Genomic DNA, 16,650 nt, shown 5'->3' on the forward strand with positions numbered 1-16,650 from the left:
GAGGGGGGGGGGGGGGGGGGAGGAAGTGGCTCTCACCACTGCATGCAGCCTGGGAGACATGGACAGAGTGGGCCCCCAAATCTGCGTGGGGCAGGACAGGCTGGAGCCAGGGATACACAGGGCTCATCCCAGCAAAGGCTGGGCCAGGCTGTGCTTGGGGCAAGCAGTGGCAGTACGGGGAGGGGCACAAAAACATCCCAAAACTCACCATAGCCCCCTGAACCACCCCTCCCAGTGCCAATGCTGCTGCCTGCCCCAAATGCAACCCAGCCCAGCCCCTACTGGAAAGAGCCCCACACAACCCTGGCCCCAGCCCACCTTGCCTAGATCCAGGGGCATGTGCCCCATGCCCTCCTGGGGTGCATGCAGTAGCGGGAGCTGCAACTCCTCCCCATGCTCCCCAGACAATCCATGGCTCTGTCCTACATCCTGCCCAGGCAGCTCCTGCCCCAGCCCCACTCCCTCCCTCTCCGTGGGGGCCTTGATCTGGCCCCCATGGACCTTCCCTTCCCTTCCCCACCCCTCCCACCCACCACAGACTTACTAGCTGCATGCAGCTCTCCAACCTGTGCTCCTCGCTGCCTACATACTGCACTGTGACTGCACGCATGCATGGGGCATTTATCAGCCACACTATTGACCACAGCAGACCAATTTCCGATACAGTCAATTTTCTTTATATTGGTGCCGATCCAATATTGGACTGATGTATTGGTGCACCTCTAATATCAAACATATTCTAATTTAAAATTAATTGTTGTAGAAGTAAGCTACAGCTGAACCCACTCGATTTCTTCAGGAAAATGTTTTTGTTGCTGCAGTACTTCCAACCCTGTTTAAATGTTTTAGGCTTTTGTAGTATTACCCAACCCTACAGTCAATTCATTGCCTTTCCCCTACTTACAATTAACTTGTTGCTGATCAGTATTTTACAAAAGAAAAGAGCAGCTACTTGTTTGCCTTTACGTTTGACTTTATTTAGGTTTGTGTTGAATGAAAAGAGAGAACTGGTATGTACCCCTTTAAAAGCAGTAGTAACAGTCATACTATCCACAAGCTTATGTTTCTTGGCACAGTTTACCATTTCATACCAGTGTCTTAGACACCACCCTCTAAGCCATATAAATAAGCATTACAATAAGATGTGTTAATTCAGCACTGGCCAGTCTCAATATTTTCCCATTCTTTAGCTTGAGTAAACATGAGCTCAAGGAATTCAATTGTAATAGTGATCCAAAAGCATATTTTGTATTGAACTGTATGGGTTTTTTTGGCAAGCCAGTGTTAACTGAGCTGAATTCTTAAACAGATCATTCACAAGTTGAGGTTACAGCATTTGTATTACTTCACGGCCTATTCCCATGTCCTAGGCTGCTGCAGATTCTTTTTAAAGGCTTTGTTTCATCTTCTCAATATTTGAAAAATAGTTTAGCTCTTCTAATTTCTAACTGGTAATTTCTTACACACAAGCAAACCAATTTGAGAAAAGCAGCATGCCTTTTCCAAGTCACTGGTAGACAGCAGCAGTGTTTTGTTAACCATAAACTAGAGCTTGTTCTTTAGGTTGATAAGTGGAATCCCTGATCTTTTTCAGGTTAGGTTGAAAAGGCTAAAAATGGACATGCAGTCCCCACTGTAAAAGCTTCCAAGGGCAAAAAAGCTTACTGCATAATGGGCAATGGGAAAAGGGAGGAAAGTTCTTTTTAGACACATTGGGTGCATCCAGATGAGTGCACACGTGCCTCTTGCCCCACCTCAAACCCCTTTGAGGTGGAGCAAGAGGCACGTGCGGGAGCAAAAAAAAAAAAAAAATGTTCCCCGTGCTGCAAGTTTACAGTGCAGGGAGAAAATTTGACCCCTGGATATCCAGCTCCAATAGCATATATTAAAGTTGCTGCAGTTAAAAAAAGCTCGTAGGCTGGATCTTGGGATCGAGCTGGCTGGCTCTCAGACATCTAATAAGCTGACAGTGGCCATGGCTACACAAGATGCTTTACAGCACAGTAGATTAATCTAGTCTGCAGTAAAGCATCACCATCTACACATGTAGATGCTTCCTGCACAATAAATCAGTCTACTGAACAGTAAATTTACTAACCTGCATACGCCCATGCATATGCAGGTAGTAAATTTACGGCGTAGTAAAGCCAAACAGCATTAACTGAGCATGTAGACATATCAAGTAGGACAAGAGTTTGATCTCAGACCAGCAAGCAGAGACCAATAAAATATCAATTCAATATTACATATCAATATTCAATAAAATATAATTTTTAAAAATCTCCAATGAATACTGTTTAAGGTCTAGTTATGTATTCTATGTTTTTGCTAGAACTTTAGCAGAGGTAGAGTTTCCCTTTGTCATACTACAGATTTTGTCTACACAAGGATTCTCAAAAAAAAAAAAAGTAGACTAAAGGTATTAAGTTGGCAAGTACAACACAAAACATCTTGTTAACCTCTGTCCATGTAGAGTTTCATTTATGAGTAAAAGCAGGCTTCCATTTTAATGGTAGTTTAATCATCATCTAAACTCCTCTTGTCAAGATGTGGCTTAATCAACTCTTTCTTACATGCACACACATTCGCACGCACTTTGTAAATTAAAATTACTGAACTATGGAGCTATGGGGGCGGGGGGGAGGGAAGAAGAGGGGGTGTGTTTATTTGTTTCAACTTTGACCAAATATCAGGGATAAGTTTAAGTTTATTTTTCAGTGCCTAAATAGCAAGATGCCATAAGCACTGAAAATATTAAAAAGAAAACGTTTAGTTTCAAAGATTACATTAGTCAACAAGAAAGCAATTACTGGGCTAAAGATTTTAAAAGCTCATCTTAGATTCCCTTTCAGACTTCAGAAAATGACTTTAAGATGTTAACTGAACATCAATTTGTCAGAGTTCAAATTTATGAGCAAAAGTTCAGGCTTTCAAAAGTCAGACTGTACTACTCTGTGATCACTCCAGTTACAGGGCTTACTTCATTGCTACTAACAAATGAACCCTCTTATTCTGCTAGCAGAACAAAGCTATGTAGCTAGAAAAGCAGATTTTCTTGTTTGCTATTAATATAAAAAGTAAAGACATTTCTTTCAAGATTTGAACAGAATTCAGAGTAGAAACACTTCTACTAGCAAGCCTCAGAGTAACCAGAAACTGGGAAGACAAATTTTTAACCTGCAACTAAATTAAGTAAAGCCACCTTTTATTTTTTCCCCACAGTACTTATGTCCTTTGCTTTTTTATAGTAACCAGTTAATTTCTCTAATATTTAGCTGAATAAGTAAAACCTATATGCCTGCAGCTACTGAAAGTGTAAAATAAATCAAGCTATCCAGTTTTTATTCACTATAAATTTTTTGGATTGACAAGTCATGTCAGCTATCTGTTTTACTCTGATACATTGTTCAATGTAAAGATGAAGATTCTGTATTTAGTTTTCCCTAAAAGATTTGGCCTTATTTTCATTTGATAGCATTAAAACCGAGTTTCACATTTTATCTCCTCCAAAGTGAAACTCATTAAAAAAAAAAATACTGCAGTTGATTTTTATTTCCTTCCCTCTAAAATCAAGAATGAAGTTATATGCTATTTCATTGCAGGAAGCTCAAATTCACTTGTGGTGCTTATAAATAAGTGAACAGAATGTAATAGTAGCTTTACTCTGACAGAAGTGTTATAAACAAGCCCTAAATATAACTTAGGCTAGTACTATGGAATGACTTCAGCAGACTTCTTTCATCAGTGATGCACATACCATCAGGGTTTGTGGAACAAAAGCACTGATCCTGATTCTATTGCAGTCAATTGTGTAACTCCCAAAGGAAGAACTCTCACTACTATTGAAAACATGTCAAAGCTTGTGACCCTGGTAGGAGGCAGTGCTTTCATGTTTCAGCTGAAGATATCCTGCTTTCAACCAGAATGGTGCTATATTTAGCAGGCACTTTTTAAATGCACTATCTTTTACATTAGCATTAATGTCTAAGGTCTTTCTCTTGATAAACTATTTGGATAAAAAGGCAGGTTTTCATTAACAAGCAAACATTTTCTTGCTGTGACTCAATTGAAAGTAAAACTGAAGCTCAGTGAACTAGGCTAAACTATTCAGTCAAATAGTTCTGGAACATCTGATTTAGCATCCACCTATCTATGGTCCACCACACAGTACCAAAAATAGTACAGAAAATGCACTTGTGTAAATCCACACTGTTAGTGATTATCAGTATTGAGCAAAGGCTATGCACCAAGGCTACTGAATAACTCTCGTCTGCTTAATGTTTCTATAAACGAACACGAAGGGAAGCAAGTAGAATGAAGTTTCAGTAAGTGATAGTGACCATAGGAACCATAAGTAATACAGGGTTTCTTTTTCTATTTCATATGGAAATCAGTCAGTCCTAATTTCTTCTATCTTCACGGCCAGCACATGGACCACTTTGATCCTGTGGCCATCCCTCATATGTCATTTTATCCTTCCCTCAAAAGTGGAATTATTCAAAACAATCAAGTATTTGATCCTTTTGTTCCATTGTAAGTTAATTTTAACAAAGTACTGTGGAGAATCTGTTACCCAGCCCACCTCTACTCCAAGAAGTTGGAAACTGCAATGCATAGGGAGAGCATTTATAAAGGCCTCATTTCCAATAAAGAGAAGCCTGAATTACAAGCACAAATTTTTAAATATGAATATCAGAAAACAGTCCAGATCAGTTAGGACTCATGTAGTCAGTCCCAAGGGATTAGCTTTAATAATAGCTCTGAATAGGTAAAAACCAAAACAACACCCCCCACTTCAAAAAAGAAAACAAAACCAAACAACACACACTGAGAAAGCACCAAGTAAATAACACCTTTCAAAAATTAAAGGGTAGAGTTTAGTGACTTGGTTAGACCTTAGAGAAAACAGTTTGTAAGGGGAAGTCTGTACATATGCATAAACTAGAAAGCTAGTTAAATAGTCCATAATAAAAGAGCCAGTTCAATTTTAGACTATTCATGTTATAACCCTAGACATAGTACATGGAACAGTATCAGTAGCTCATCTAGCAAAATCTACACCAAGGAGGATTATGAACAAAGCAGTACCAGGTAGGGGTGTGCGAAATGGGTCATATTCGATTTGCATTCAGCCCGAATCAGGGACAGTGACTCGATTCAGCCAAATCCAAACCTGAAGATGCAATGCCGATTTGGAGAATCAGCGAATCGGCATTAACACAGCTTTAAATGTTTTTTTTCTACATACCTTGAGATAATAGATGCAGCTTGTGAACGCTGCAATGGTGGGGCAGATGGAGCATCCCACAGGGGCTTGGGGCAGCCCCCCCACGTGCTTGCTGGCAAACCCAAAAGTGGACTGGAAGTACTTCCGGTCCACTCCCGAGTCCACCGCCAAGCATGCTGGGGGGTCCCCCATGCCCCTCCAGCTCAGCAATCAGCTGGGGGGGGACCCCAGGTGCCCACTCCACCCAGATCCAGGAGGCACCAGTCACTGAGCTGGGGCATGCAGGGGGGCCCACCCCCGCATGCTTCCCGTCAGAGCCAGAAATGGACCTGAAGTGCTTCTGGTCCACTTCCAGGTCTGATGCCAAGCGCACTGGGGAGGCCCCCACAGTCCTGTGGGACACTCCATCCACCCCAGCATCACAGCATTCACAAGCCACCTGGTACCTGGAGGTATGTAGACAAAACATTTAAAGCTATGCCTGTCCGAATAGTTGAATCTTTTTTAATCGATTCAGAGAGATTAATGGGTCTCCTGGTTAGATTTGGATTCAGAGATCTGACCACCAAATCAAATCAGTGACCAAAGCTTTGCACAGCCCGAGTACCTAGTAACAAAGGGAGAGAGGGGCAACTTTGAGTAACTTCAATCATTAGCAATACTGCATTACCAGACAAAAAGCCCTTCCACAAGCATGGAAGAAAGAATTGAGTGAATATACAGAATTGACTAGTGGATCATAGGAAAGTAGTGCTAGAAGGGACCTTATAAAAAGTAATCTAGTCCATCTTTCTACTCAAGGTGGGATTATCCACAACTAAACCATCCCAGCCAAGTTTCAGTTTGCTCTTGAAAACTTTCAAGATGGAGATTCCACAATTTCTCTAGGTAGCCTTTTCCAATGCTTGACCATCCTTGTACACCAGAAAGTTCTTCCTCACCTCTTACCCAAGTTTCCATTACTACCTCTTCAGGCTATTGCTTACAGTGCAGAGAAATGCCCATCTTCATCTTCCCTGTATACCTTCAGGTATTTGAAGAATGACACTGTAAAAAACTTAAGCTGAGCTGGAACTACTCATAAAAATTAAACTACAAAATATTAAATGACAAACGCATACTTTAAGAGGATGCAAGTTTGTGGTTGGGATCATCTGAAAAGAAATAGCAAGGTATCACTTCCATCTTATTTTACTATACCTATGATGATTTTAAGCAAGCTCTTATGTGCATCTGGTATTTGACTGTTAAATATCTATCCTTGGTTAATTACTATGGTAAATATTTCTTTATAATTAACTCACAATTATGTACAGGAAGAGACATTTTCCATATAGGGTTTGACAGTCACCTCTTGAATGACTCTTGTTTTGCCTCAGTGGTTCCCTTGATCATTCAAGGACGACTAACAACCAGGAAAAACACTAAGTTTTTTAAATCACTTTCCTGCTATGTTGTTTCAGTTCAGAAATTGATAACCTCCTGTTACTAAGAAAGGCAATTCAATCAAATCTGGGACTTCCTGTTAATCAAACTGTTCTTTATTGGTCAGAATCTTCCTGCTGGTTATTACTTGGGGGGTTATTGCTTGGGGGTTACTCCATTTCAAAAATGCTTTGAAGATGCTGACAGCTAACAAGGTGCACACTTCAAGAGTGAGAAATCATTCCGGCTATAAACTGCTACTATGCACAGCTTATCTTTTGGTGAATTGATGCATGTCTTGAGAAGCTGAAAAAAACTGAGACTGCCTCTTTGTCTGTATTGGAGAGATACTATTGCTTCTACAGCTAAATATACTGGACTTCGCTTTGCTTTAGAGTCATTTAATAGTAAATAGTGCAACTAAAGTCTCTCTGTCATGTATTGAACGAGTTATCACGTTAATCCTTTATATACTAGTCCTGAATCCCATTTCATAATTTAATAGGAGACTGTTACCAAATTCCAACCCCAACCCCCGACATCTTTTCTCCAGACTAAAAAGCCCTAGCTCTTCCAGTTTTTCCTCACAAGTCTTGCCTTGCAGGCCTCTAGCCATTTTTATTGCAAAGGTATGGCATGAGGCAATAATATATTGTAGTAGAAATCAAGCACTCCCGTTCCATATCCAAATCCGAACAGGTGTCTTTTTCTGGATACTCCAAAGCAAGAGGAAGACTATCCAAGAGAGTCAAGAAATTGCTGGCAAAGGGAAAACAGACAAGACCTCCCCTCCTTTGTGGCCCTGAACCATCCAAGACTAGAGAGAAGCAAAGGAAAGAGACTGACAAGCCAAAAAACTAAGATCCCTCTTCAATGAAGTGACATATAGAAACATACAGAAGCAATGAACAAAACAATGAGTTAGGCAGGGAGGCAACTCCCAGCAAAGGAACCATGTGCGGTTAATGCATGTGTGGCTGAATGTCTCTCTTACTGTCAGCCACATAGCAACAGCAAAATGCAGTAGTCGGGTTAGGAGGGAACTTCCTATTAAAGACAGTGATGAAGATGATAATGGAGTAATGGACATAAATTAGTCGACCTAAGCAAAACAAACAAAGCCAGGCTCAGGTCTTGGGCCAGCAGTTGGCCTGGCAAGAAGGAATCAGTGACATATGTGACCACAGAACAAAAAGCAGTGCCACTCAGAGGAATAAGGGCAGCAGACTTGAAGCAAGTTCCCTACCAACAGCAAGACATGCAAGAAATGGGCCTCAATCCTTTAAGTACAGTTGTCTTTAAACCAGTGGCCCAATGAGGTGATTTGACATGTTTGGCCCAAATGGTACTAGTATGAAGCCCACTCATGGAACAAAATAACAGAAAAATCAAAACTGTTAGAAGTTGTACTAAAATTAACGGAACTACTTGGAATAACTGTTTGGAGAAGGGAACCAATAAATCACTTAATCCAAATGACTAACTAGAACTCTAGAAATGGTACAAATCTCTCACCTTAGTTCTTTAGTTTTGTAAGCATACTGCTCTTTCATTCTCTTACCTAGCAAGTAGTGCCTGCATTGACCTTATTAAGATTTGGTTGTCCAGTCAGTCCAGGTCAATTGTTTAATCTTGCTGGCATTGTTGGCTACACATACCAGTAACAGAAATGCCTGGTTCTATGTAAAGTGCACGCTGTTCTCAGACGTTCACCCTAGTGAGTAGAGAAGGTTTTCCCTTCCAATCTAGCTGAATTTCATTTGGGTCTTGCACCAGCATTTGCACTCAAAGCTCAAATCAAATCAATCCCTGGATTAGGATTGATACACTTTAAATTGACAGACTGGTTATCACTACATGCCTTCTTTGTTTTCTGAATAACCCAAATGTTAAGGAAATCAAAAAACAAGAAGAAACTGTGAAAGCCAGTTTGAGATATTAAATGTTAAAACAAAGACTACGGCTAAAATAGTTGGAGAAATGTTAAAGGTGTTGAGGGCCAAATTATGATGAAAGAAAGTTCTTCTACCAGAGTGACACCAAAATACATGTGCCCATATTGTCAATCCATCCACACACAATGAGATTTAAAAAAACTGACCTAACTTCAAACATGTGGTATAACTTTCCAGAAAAGGGCTTCTATGAAAAACTCAAGGGCAACACTACTTGAAAAGCCTTAACAACTGGTTTGCCTTAATTGTAAGACACTATGGCACTGGAATGCTTCAAGACATTGTTCTGCTAATGTCATTGTTACAGAAAAGAAATGTGTTGCATCATGACTTCCATATCTTCTTTTAAAGATGCTTCTAAATGAAATTCATAGTTAGACTTACTTATAAGAAATGGTCTAATAAAGATATCATTGGGGAAAAAGACAACTAGTAAGGAATATTGTGCATATGAAAAGTTTGGTATTTGGATCAAAACTCAGAATCTCCAACTGTCATATTATTAGTTCATATTAAGTAGGAGTCCAAAAGATAGGGCCTGCTGGCTGAATTCAGTTTGGAACCCCCTTATCTAGCCCCTAGGTCTCAGAGATGTCCCACTTCACATGTTTCAGACTGGCTTTGGGCATAGGGCCTTGGATGCAAGCCATATGCAAGTAAGGATCCCAGATCAACTGGAGCAGACACTAGATCAAGCATGGAGGAGAGGCACAGAGAAGTCTGTTGGCCCAATCCAGCCCACAGGGCTGACCCTATGCCTTCACCCTGCCTGTGGACCAGTCCTGCACCACTCATCCAACCCACAGGCCTGGATGAGTTTGGCACCCTGATATAAAACATTAAGTTTAAAGTTCTGCCAAATATGTCTTTACCAAACACATTGTATGGCACTCACTAAAACAGTAGAAATTTTAGAAGTTTCAGATGTTCAAGTATACTCTAACATTAGAAGTGTGTATTGAGAGTCTTCTTTAATTAATTTAATAAAATACACCCCTTATGCAAGCCATAACTGCTTTTTTATATTTTAGTTCTACAGGATGCATACTTGACTTAGAAATTAAGTCAAGTTAAACTTGGGTTAGAGAAGTTAAGTTCATCAGATAAGAGTTAGAGGGCTCGGTGCATGTGCTACCCTCCTCTTCTGCACCCTATCACTCCTTAAATTATTCATACTACATCCACAAACTTTCTAGTTAGTGTGTCAGCAGTAACTTATTCTTAAAATGCCTTTTCTTATGAAACATGTTAAATTTCCTAAGCTTAAAAGTAAGTTTCCTTAAGAACTGCTTTAAAGAGCTTTCATTAAATAAAAGTAAAAGGATTGTATGGTCAGGGAAGTCCAGCAGCTATCTTCTGAATTTCTCACATGCCCACAAATGTAGAGAAGTCCAGACATTTGTGTTTTGCTTATGACTATAGTCATTAAGCAAATATGAACCCAAGTGAAGGGATAGAAAAAAAGTAAATATTTAATTTAAATGTAGGTAAACACCACAGTGGCCCTGTATTCTATTAAAATGAAACAATGCAATTCTGTACCCCTCAGAGGTCATTCTTAAAGTACCTATCCCCTATTTAAGCTCCAGATGTCTTTTCATGGAAGTATGTGCAAGCTTTGATTTTTCCATATTATGTGTCAGCTACCTTGTAGTTTCACAAGAACACTTTTCCACAATCTTAAAACCTAGAATTCTTCAAATTGCCCTTTCCCACTGAAAAGCAGCTTTTCAGAGTATCCAGAACTTAAGATGAGAGCATTGACAGACCAAAGACATGAGCAAAGTTCAAAGTATGTCCTGTCACTTCTTGAACTTCCTTTTAAAGTCATACCACTGTCATCTGACAGCTGTGACTTAGCTGTTTCTACAAATTACCTACTCTATTAGCAGTTGTGATCAGCAAAGTCAGATGTTTTAGAAGTTAAAACCAAAACACTTGCATTCCATCCAGACACTGGTAGCCATTGTAAATTAATGACTGGTATTACACTAGCAGTACTTAAAAGCATCCTAATAAGCGAGTATCTTCCGTATCTCTGCATTGAAACTGAATGAAAGCTGAAATCTTGAAATGGGAGCATGATTACCTGTTTCAGGTTAAAACCTTCAATAGGGAAATTTTACTTGCCTTGCCAGGGGAAAAATGCTTCTGGCAAAGGTTGTACCAAGAGGACACACACTTTATCTAGAAAAGCTTTAATACAGAGATCTTCTCAGGTATCTCTGAAAGCTTTTTAGGTTGCTTCTTCCAACCTGAAGAGACCCTCAGCTCTGCCTGGAATGATCATCCACCATGATTCTCAAATACTTCATATTATTTAGACATTGGTAATTAATTTAAAAACTTCCCAAGTGGACCATACAAGACAGACAGAGATAGTTATCAGCATACTAAAGGCATTGTCAGCCAGCAGCTATACCAACAGCATTGCATTGGAATTTTTAAAAAAGCACAAGAGAGAAACCTACTTCCAGCTGAGAATATCCTCAGCACAAGACAATGATAACTGAAAATTACTCCTTAGAACTGTGTGGGCCGGCTCCTGATCTTGGGGGCGAGCCGGGCCCGTCTTTGCGCACACAGGCTGTGGCCAGCAGCCCGGGCACGTGGGGCCGGAGAAAACCGCGGCGCGGTATGGTACGCTCGAGCTAGAATCAGTCACGGAGGCGTAATAGTTGATTGAAAAGATTATTTACTTACACCCAAGGTGGTCGTGGTGTAGGCTGGTCAGCTTTCCAGGCACAGCTCCACTTGAGTTCTTGGTGGAGGACTCTGATAGACTCGGTTCCTTGACCCCAGAGTGATTTAGGCTCCACGGGTTCAACAATTCTCTCTCACGGAACAGCTGAATCTCCGCAGGTTCTATTCGGTTCCCAGGTCCCCCGGAGCTGTTAAGACTCCATGGGTTCGAGAACTGGGTCCATAGGATAGGGATACGTCTAGGGTTGCGGTCGGCAACGGGGAGAGGCTAGAGGTTATGAGCCCCGGAGTTGTTAAGGCTCTGAGGGTTCGGTAAATAGGTCCCCCGGAGTTGTTGAAGCTCCGTGGGTTCGACAAATTAAACCTCTGTTGCCCTCTTAAGGAAAAACCTGGGTTCGAAGGGATCAGCAGCGCTTAGAGATCCTCACGCTCCTTTCCTGAACTCCACGTGCTCTCTCTCTCTCCGACTTGGGCGGAAACTACCCAAGCCTTTTGTACGGCTAGGAAGCCAATAGCTAGCCGCACGTGTGCCTATATTAAGATTGGCCAATAATGTGGCGGAAATCTTAATACAAATGGCGGGAACTCCTTTGTACCATGCATCACTATAATGCAAAAGAAATGCACCATGCAAAGAAGGCTACAAAACTGGCGGGAAAAAGCTCCTGCACGCGGGGTCTTAATTGCAACAGAACACTCCACCGTGCAAAAGAGCTGCAATTTAGCGGGAACACAGTTTAGCGATGCTGAAGCACACACAAACAAAAAAACCCACAACTTTGGGTTGTGACAAGAACCAGTTGTGTTAGCTTACAATTTTACCCGACCAAAAGAGCAGGGCCATTTAAAAGACACTACCTGTGTGCCAGTCAGTCCACAATATAAAAAGCAGTTCACAAATCCAGAAGGCTCTGTATGGTCTTCGTACATTGCTGTTCATTGATCTCTTATCAAAGTTCTTTAACTCAGAACCTTTCCTTAATAGCATCTTCCTTCTATAGCTCCTTTGCTAATATAATAGTTGCTTCTGAAGGTCATTAACCTAGCTCCCTGGATGGCAAAAATCACCATTAAAAGGTTAGGTCAAGGATGGCAGGGAGATCTGGCTCTTCAAGCTAAGGGCTGATTACCAAAAATTCAGTACGAGACCAAATGAGCCATATTTATCTGTGGTTGAGTGTGTCACCTTACTGCCTTCAGGGGGCCTTCCTTAGCGTCCCATTCCCAACTAAAATTTAGGTGGTATGGACTGTATCCAATGTCACTAATAATACCAAGAAAACCAGCCAAGATCATGTGAAGAGGGTGGCAGGCCTCCTGACTAGTGAAACTCTTCAGTGGGCTCAGCCATCCAGATATTATTACCCAAGCTTATAAAAGTCAGCATTACTTAATTTTTCTCACATTTATTACAACTTTACTTTATTCTAAGTGATCAGCAGTCTGTATAAAGCAAAAAAGAAAAATAAAAGCCACTGAAATTCGCAAACATCAAATTTGTTGATAGGAAGTTGGCACTGTACTGCCAAGATTACACCAATTTGAACTGAGCTAAAATAAGTGTCAACAAGTCAGTTGATTCAACACATAACAAGAGGAACCAAATTAAACAGGACAGAGATATTAAAAAATGTTAGTATACATAAGACAAATGATATTAGGAAAGCAATTAATACTACCCTAACAGGAGCACTGGCTAAACAGGAATAACAGCTATAATTAATTACTGTAATTAAGACTGACACTCAACCGTAGTTACTTCATCTAGCTAGAAGGAATTAGAATAGGCAAACTATGAGAAAGAAACTCTATAGCACATCTTCTTCCCAACAGGATGAAGTTAGGCAGGAGTTCTATAGTTAACTAGTTCATTTATTTCCCTTTGGGATGAACAGAATTAAGAAGAGTTTTCTAGCAGTAGAGAATACACCAGTTACAAGTTGGTTTGTTTTTTAGACTCCAGGTGACTTCAATACTAAAGAAAGCAAGTTGAAAGAAGTAATTGGAAACACACACAAGTATTTACAACCAAATTAACAAACATGTTCAATTTCCTTAGTCTTCCCAAATGCATTTATCCTCATTTCAGAAACTCAAGTAAGTGAAGACTCTTCTAAAGAGACCAAATCTTAAATCACTTGCGCTTCGAGGGATCAAGATATTTTTTGAAAACAAATGCTACTGTAGCAGCTCAACTGTACCGTATTAACAATAAGGGGAAGGTGCAAGTTAAGGGGGAGGTTGTGGGGGTGGGCTGAGCCCCTCTATAAAAGATGCGAGTCCCCCTGTAAGATTTGAAAACCATAACCCTGTTGGGGTGGGGTCTCTGACCGGATTGCTCCTTCACTTAAATAAACCAGTTCATTGATTAACAAGTTCACTTGTTTATTTTCTGCAGATTCCCCCTCCTTCCCAGAGTCAAAGTGTAATTTGAACCCTGAAGGGTTCAAACTGACTCCTAACAACTGGAGACAAGTTATTTTCTGAAAATGAATAGAAGACCCTAGGCTTGCATAAACCTTATTTGTTCAAAGTTAACTGAACTTCTTAAATTAAGCCTGGCACAATTCCAGAGACTAGTCAAATGACCATCCTAAGCTTTAAAAGGTTAAGTTGAGTTTTTGGCCTTATGGTTACCACAGCAGGCCAGATGATGTAATAGATGGAGGCGAGCAGAAGTAGGGACTTCCAAGTGTCATTGTTTTTGACATCTTTGTCCAGTTATATAGCATTTAGCATCTCTGCTTAATCTACAAAATCCTGTATCCCCACCAGAAAAAAAAAGTTTTATTTGTAGGAAAATAATGCTACATGATCATTTGATACTTTAGTAGGAAGTAATACATTTGATAAAATTATTATGGAATATTCCAATGCTTTCAGTTACAACCAAGTATTTCTATAATGGCTTGATCAAGCAACTACTAGGCCTTCATGTAGTCTGCCAGCTCTTGCAATTTTAATGACAAGTCTCAGAGTGTTTTGTGGTCTCCCCCAGATCCATTCCCACTTTTCTCTCTAAAGTCCCAGCTCCTGGAGTCCTGGCACTAGAAAGAATTTGTTTACATTTAAAAATAAGGCTCAGGCTTTCAATGTTAGAAATTGAAACCACAAAGAGCCCTAAAGCTAAAGAACAAGAAAGCAATTAGAAACGAAAACGTATTTAAATCTCATTTTTCAGTCTGCTGGATCCATATTAATGCTCCTCTTATGGATGAAATCAATGCCTCAAGTGCTTAAAGATGCAGAAAATAAGAAATAACTCACATTATACTTAAACATATTATTTGTATTAAAATGGTATCTCTAAGAATTAGGAATAAAGCTCTCTTAATAAAATATCCAGAAGCCATTTATAATATGGATTCAATATGTATTCAAAGAATGTGTTAATTATGGAGTCTTCATTCATCAAGTAGGATGGTAAATAAATACTACTTTTCAGCAAGTTTATCCACTTAATTTTATCCGTAGTTTAAAACAAAGCCTAATCCAACAACACTTGTTTATACATTTTAACCATCAACAAGCTCATATTATTGCCAGATATAACATTAGTTTTCATTTTTTTAGTGAAAGTTAGAAAGCATTACAAAATAAAATAAAACCCATGTTCTATAAAGGACCAATATTTCAAAAGAACTTGCTATAGTGATAAGATGTTATTGGATAACAGTACACATGAAGGCTATTTAGATCAATGTAGTTTACAACAAAGAAAAGTTTTACTAACCAAGACAAATGAGCTGTAGCCATTTTTAGTTATGAGCAGATTTTAAATCCTTTAGGACTGAACTGGGCATCTCAAAGCCCAACTACTCACTTATCAAACAACTTATTTTAGAACATGAGAGGTTTCACCCAAGGAATCCACAGGAATTACTGTTCTACTTATGTTGGAAGAAAGCTCACCAGTAACTTATCTTCATTTGCTGATCTATGGCACAACAAAACAGCACAAAATGGTCAAATTGTATTTTCATGGTTCAGTAACGCTGGTATCCTGAAAACAGAGCTAAGTCTCAGACTAGCAGAAAAACAAACACAGAAGCCAAAGGTACCTCTGTTACTCATTAAGGCAGGTAAACCATCAATTTCTACTTTACATATCCACTGCAGTGAAAGGTAAACACCTGTTCTACTGTAACCTGATCTTGAAAAAACTGTCCGGGTGGATGTTTAACCCAGGTGGGTACTTCATATTCTGGACCTGTGAAGACAGTCAAGAAAATATTTCATCATCTTTGTACCAATGACAGAGTAGCACGCCCTTTTCTTAAATGAAAACTTGCATTTCTTTAATGATTATTTCCAGTTCATTTCTTATCCTCTGATCTGACTGTTAACCTAAAATACTTTACCTTGATCCTTTCTTGGCCTCAGAACAACGGTATCACATTTGAGCTGAATGCCCTTTTCGAACTTGAGCTCTCCTCCCTTTGCCAACCTTTTATTCCTATTTATAGAACATATGGAGGTGCAAACATTCAAAATATGTTTAAAAAAAAAAAAAAAGAAGGAGGTAACAGGAATGCAATGGCTCCTATTGCTGCAAACTGGTTCCAGGTGCATGCTAGCAGTAACTACTGGACACACACAAAAGAGGGGAAAGACGATTGTAACATGTTTAATACTATACGTTCAGTACAGAAGTTCAGAGCACATCAGGTACAAGTACATGCTTGAAAGATTACTTGATACTTGGCTATCAGATCCAAGGAGGAAATGAACCCAAGGGAAATGCAGAGATGCCTGCTCTGCAAAGTTTCCCGGCTTCAAAAACCCTTCATATTTGCTTTAGCAACTTTTAGAGTTATGGGGTAGGCCATAAAAAAGAAAAAACAAAGCAACCTAAAAAAGCCCCAAGAAACAACAAAACCCACGAACAGCAGCCAAATACAAACTAAAGTGCCAGCCAAAACCCCCAGCCCTCCCGAAGAACCATGCAAAGTCCTCACAGCCTCCCAAAAACTAAACTCTCTTAGTCTAAACAACTGAATTTGATTCAAATAGAAGTGTTTTGAAGGACAGAAGAGGGGTCTTGAAGAAATTTCTGTGGTCAGAGACCAATGTGGCCCCGAGAAGATTGGAAGAGTCACACTGCTCAGCTGCAGTATTTTTAAGAAGCCACATCTAAGAGAAAGGCTAAAACCCCAGGGTGAAGTCTAATCAGGTTTTGAGAGGGCAGCCCCACAAGCTCCTGGCGGAGGCGGTTGATATGAGGCACCAAACGGAAGTACGTGACTTCCTTACTATGGGGAACAGGGGGCTGGAAAGCACCTCAGGAGGTCATCCTGTCCACTCTCCTGCTCAGAGCAGGACCAGCCCAACTAGACCCCC

The 16,650-nt window shown here is 40.1% G+C and overlaps 1 protein-coding gene across 2 annotated transcripts in view; it reads right to left on the minus strand.

Moving 5' to 3' along the window:
• Nucleotides 1–16,650, minus strand: part of MTUS1 (microtubule associated scaffold protein 1) — a 164,092-nt gene that overhangs the window by 144,621 nt on the left and 2,821 nt on the right. Inside the window, exon 1 of one of the 2 annotated variants that reach the window (XM_025207524.1) lies at nucleotides 15,444–15,520. The exons of the other annotated variant lie outside the window; for it this stretch is intronic. The gene's annotated coding sequence lies outside the window, so the exon portion shown is untranslated. Of the gene's footprint in view, nucleotides 1–15,443; nucleotides 15,521–16,650 lie in introns of those variants that run through there. 2 annotated transcript variants of the gene reach the window in all.

Source organism: Alligator sinensis, unplaced genomic scaffold (genome assembly GCF_000455745.1).
Source record: "Alligator sinensis unplaced genomic scaffold, ASM45574v1 scaffold528_1, whole genome shotgun sequence".
NCBI classification, from domain to species: Eukaryota; Metazoa; Chordata; order Crocodylia; family Alligatoridae; genus Alligator; species Alligator sinensis.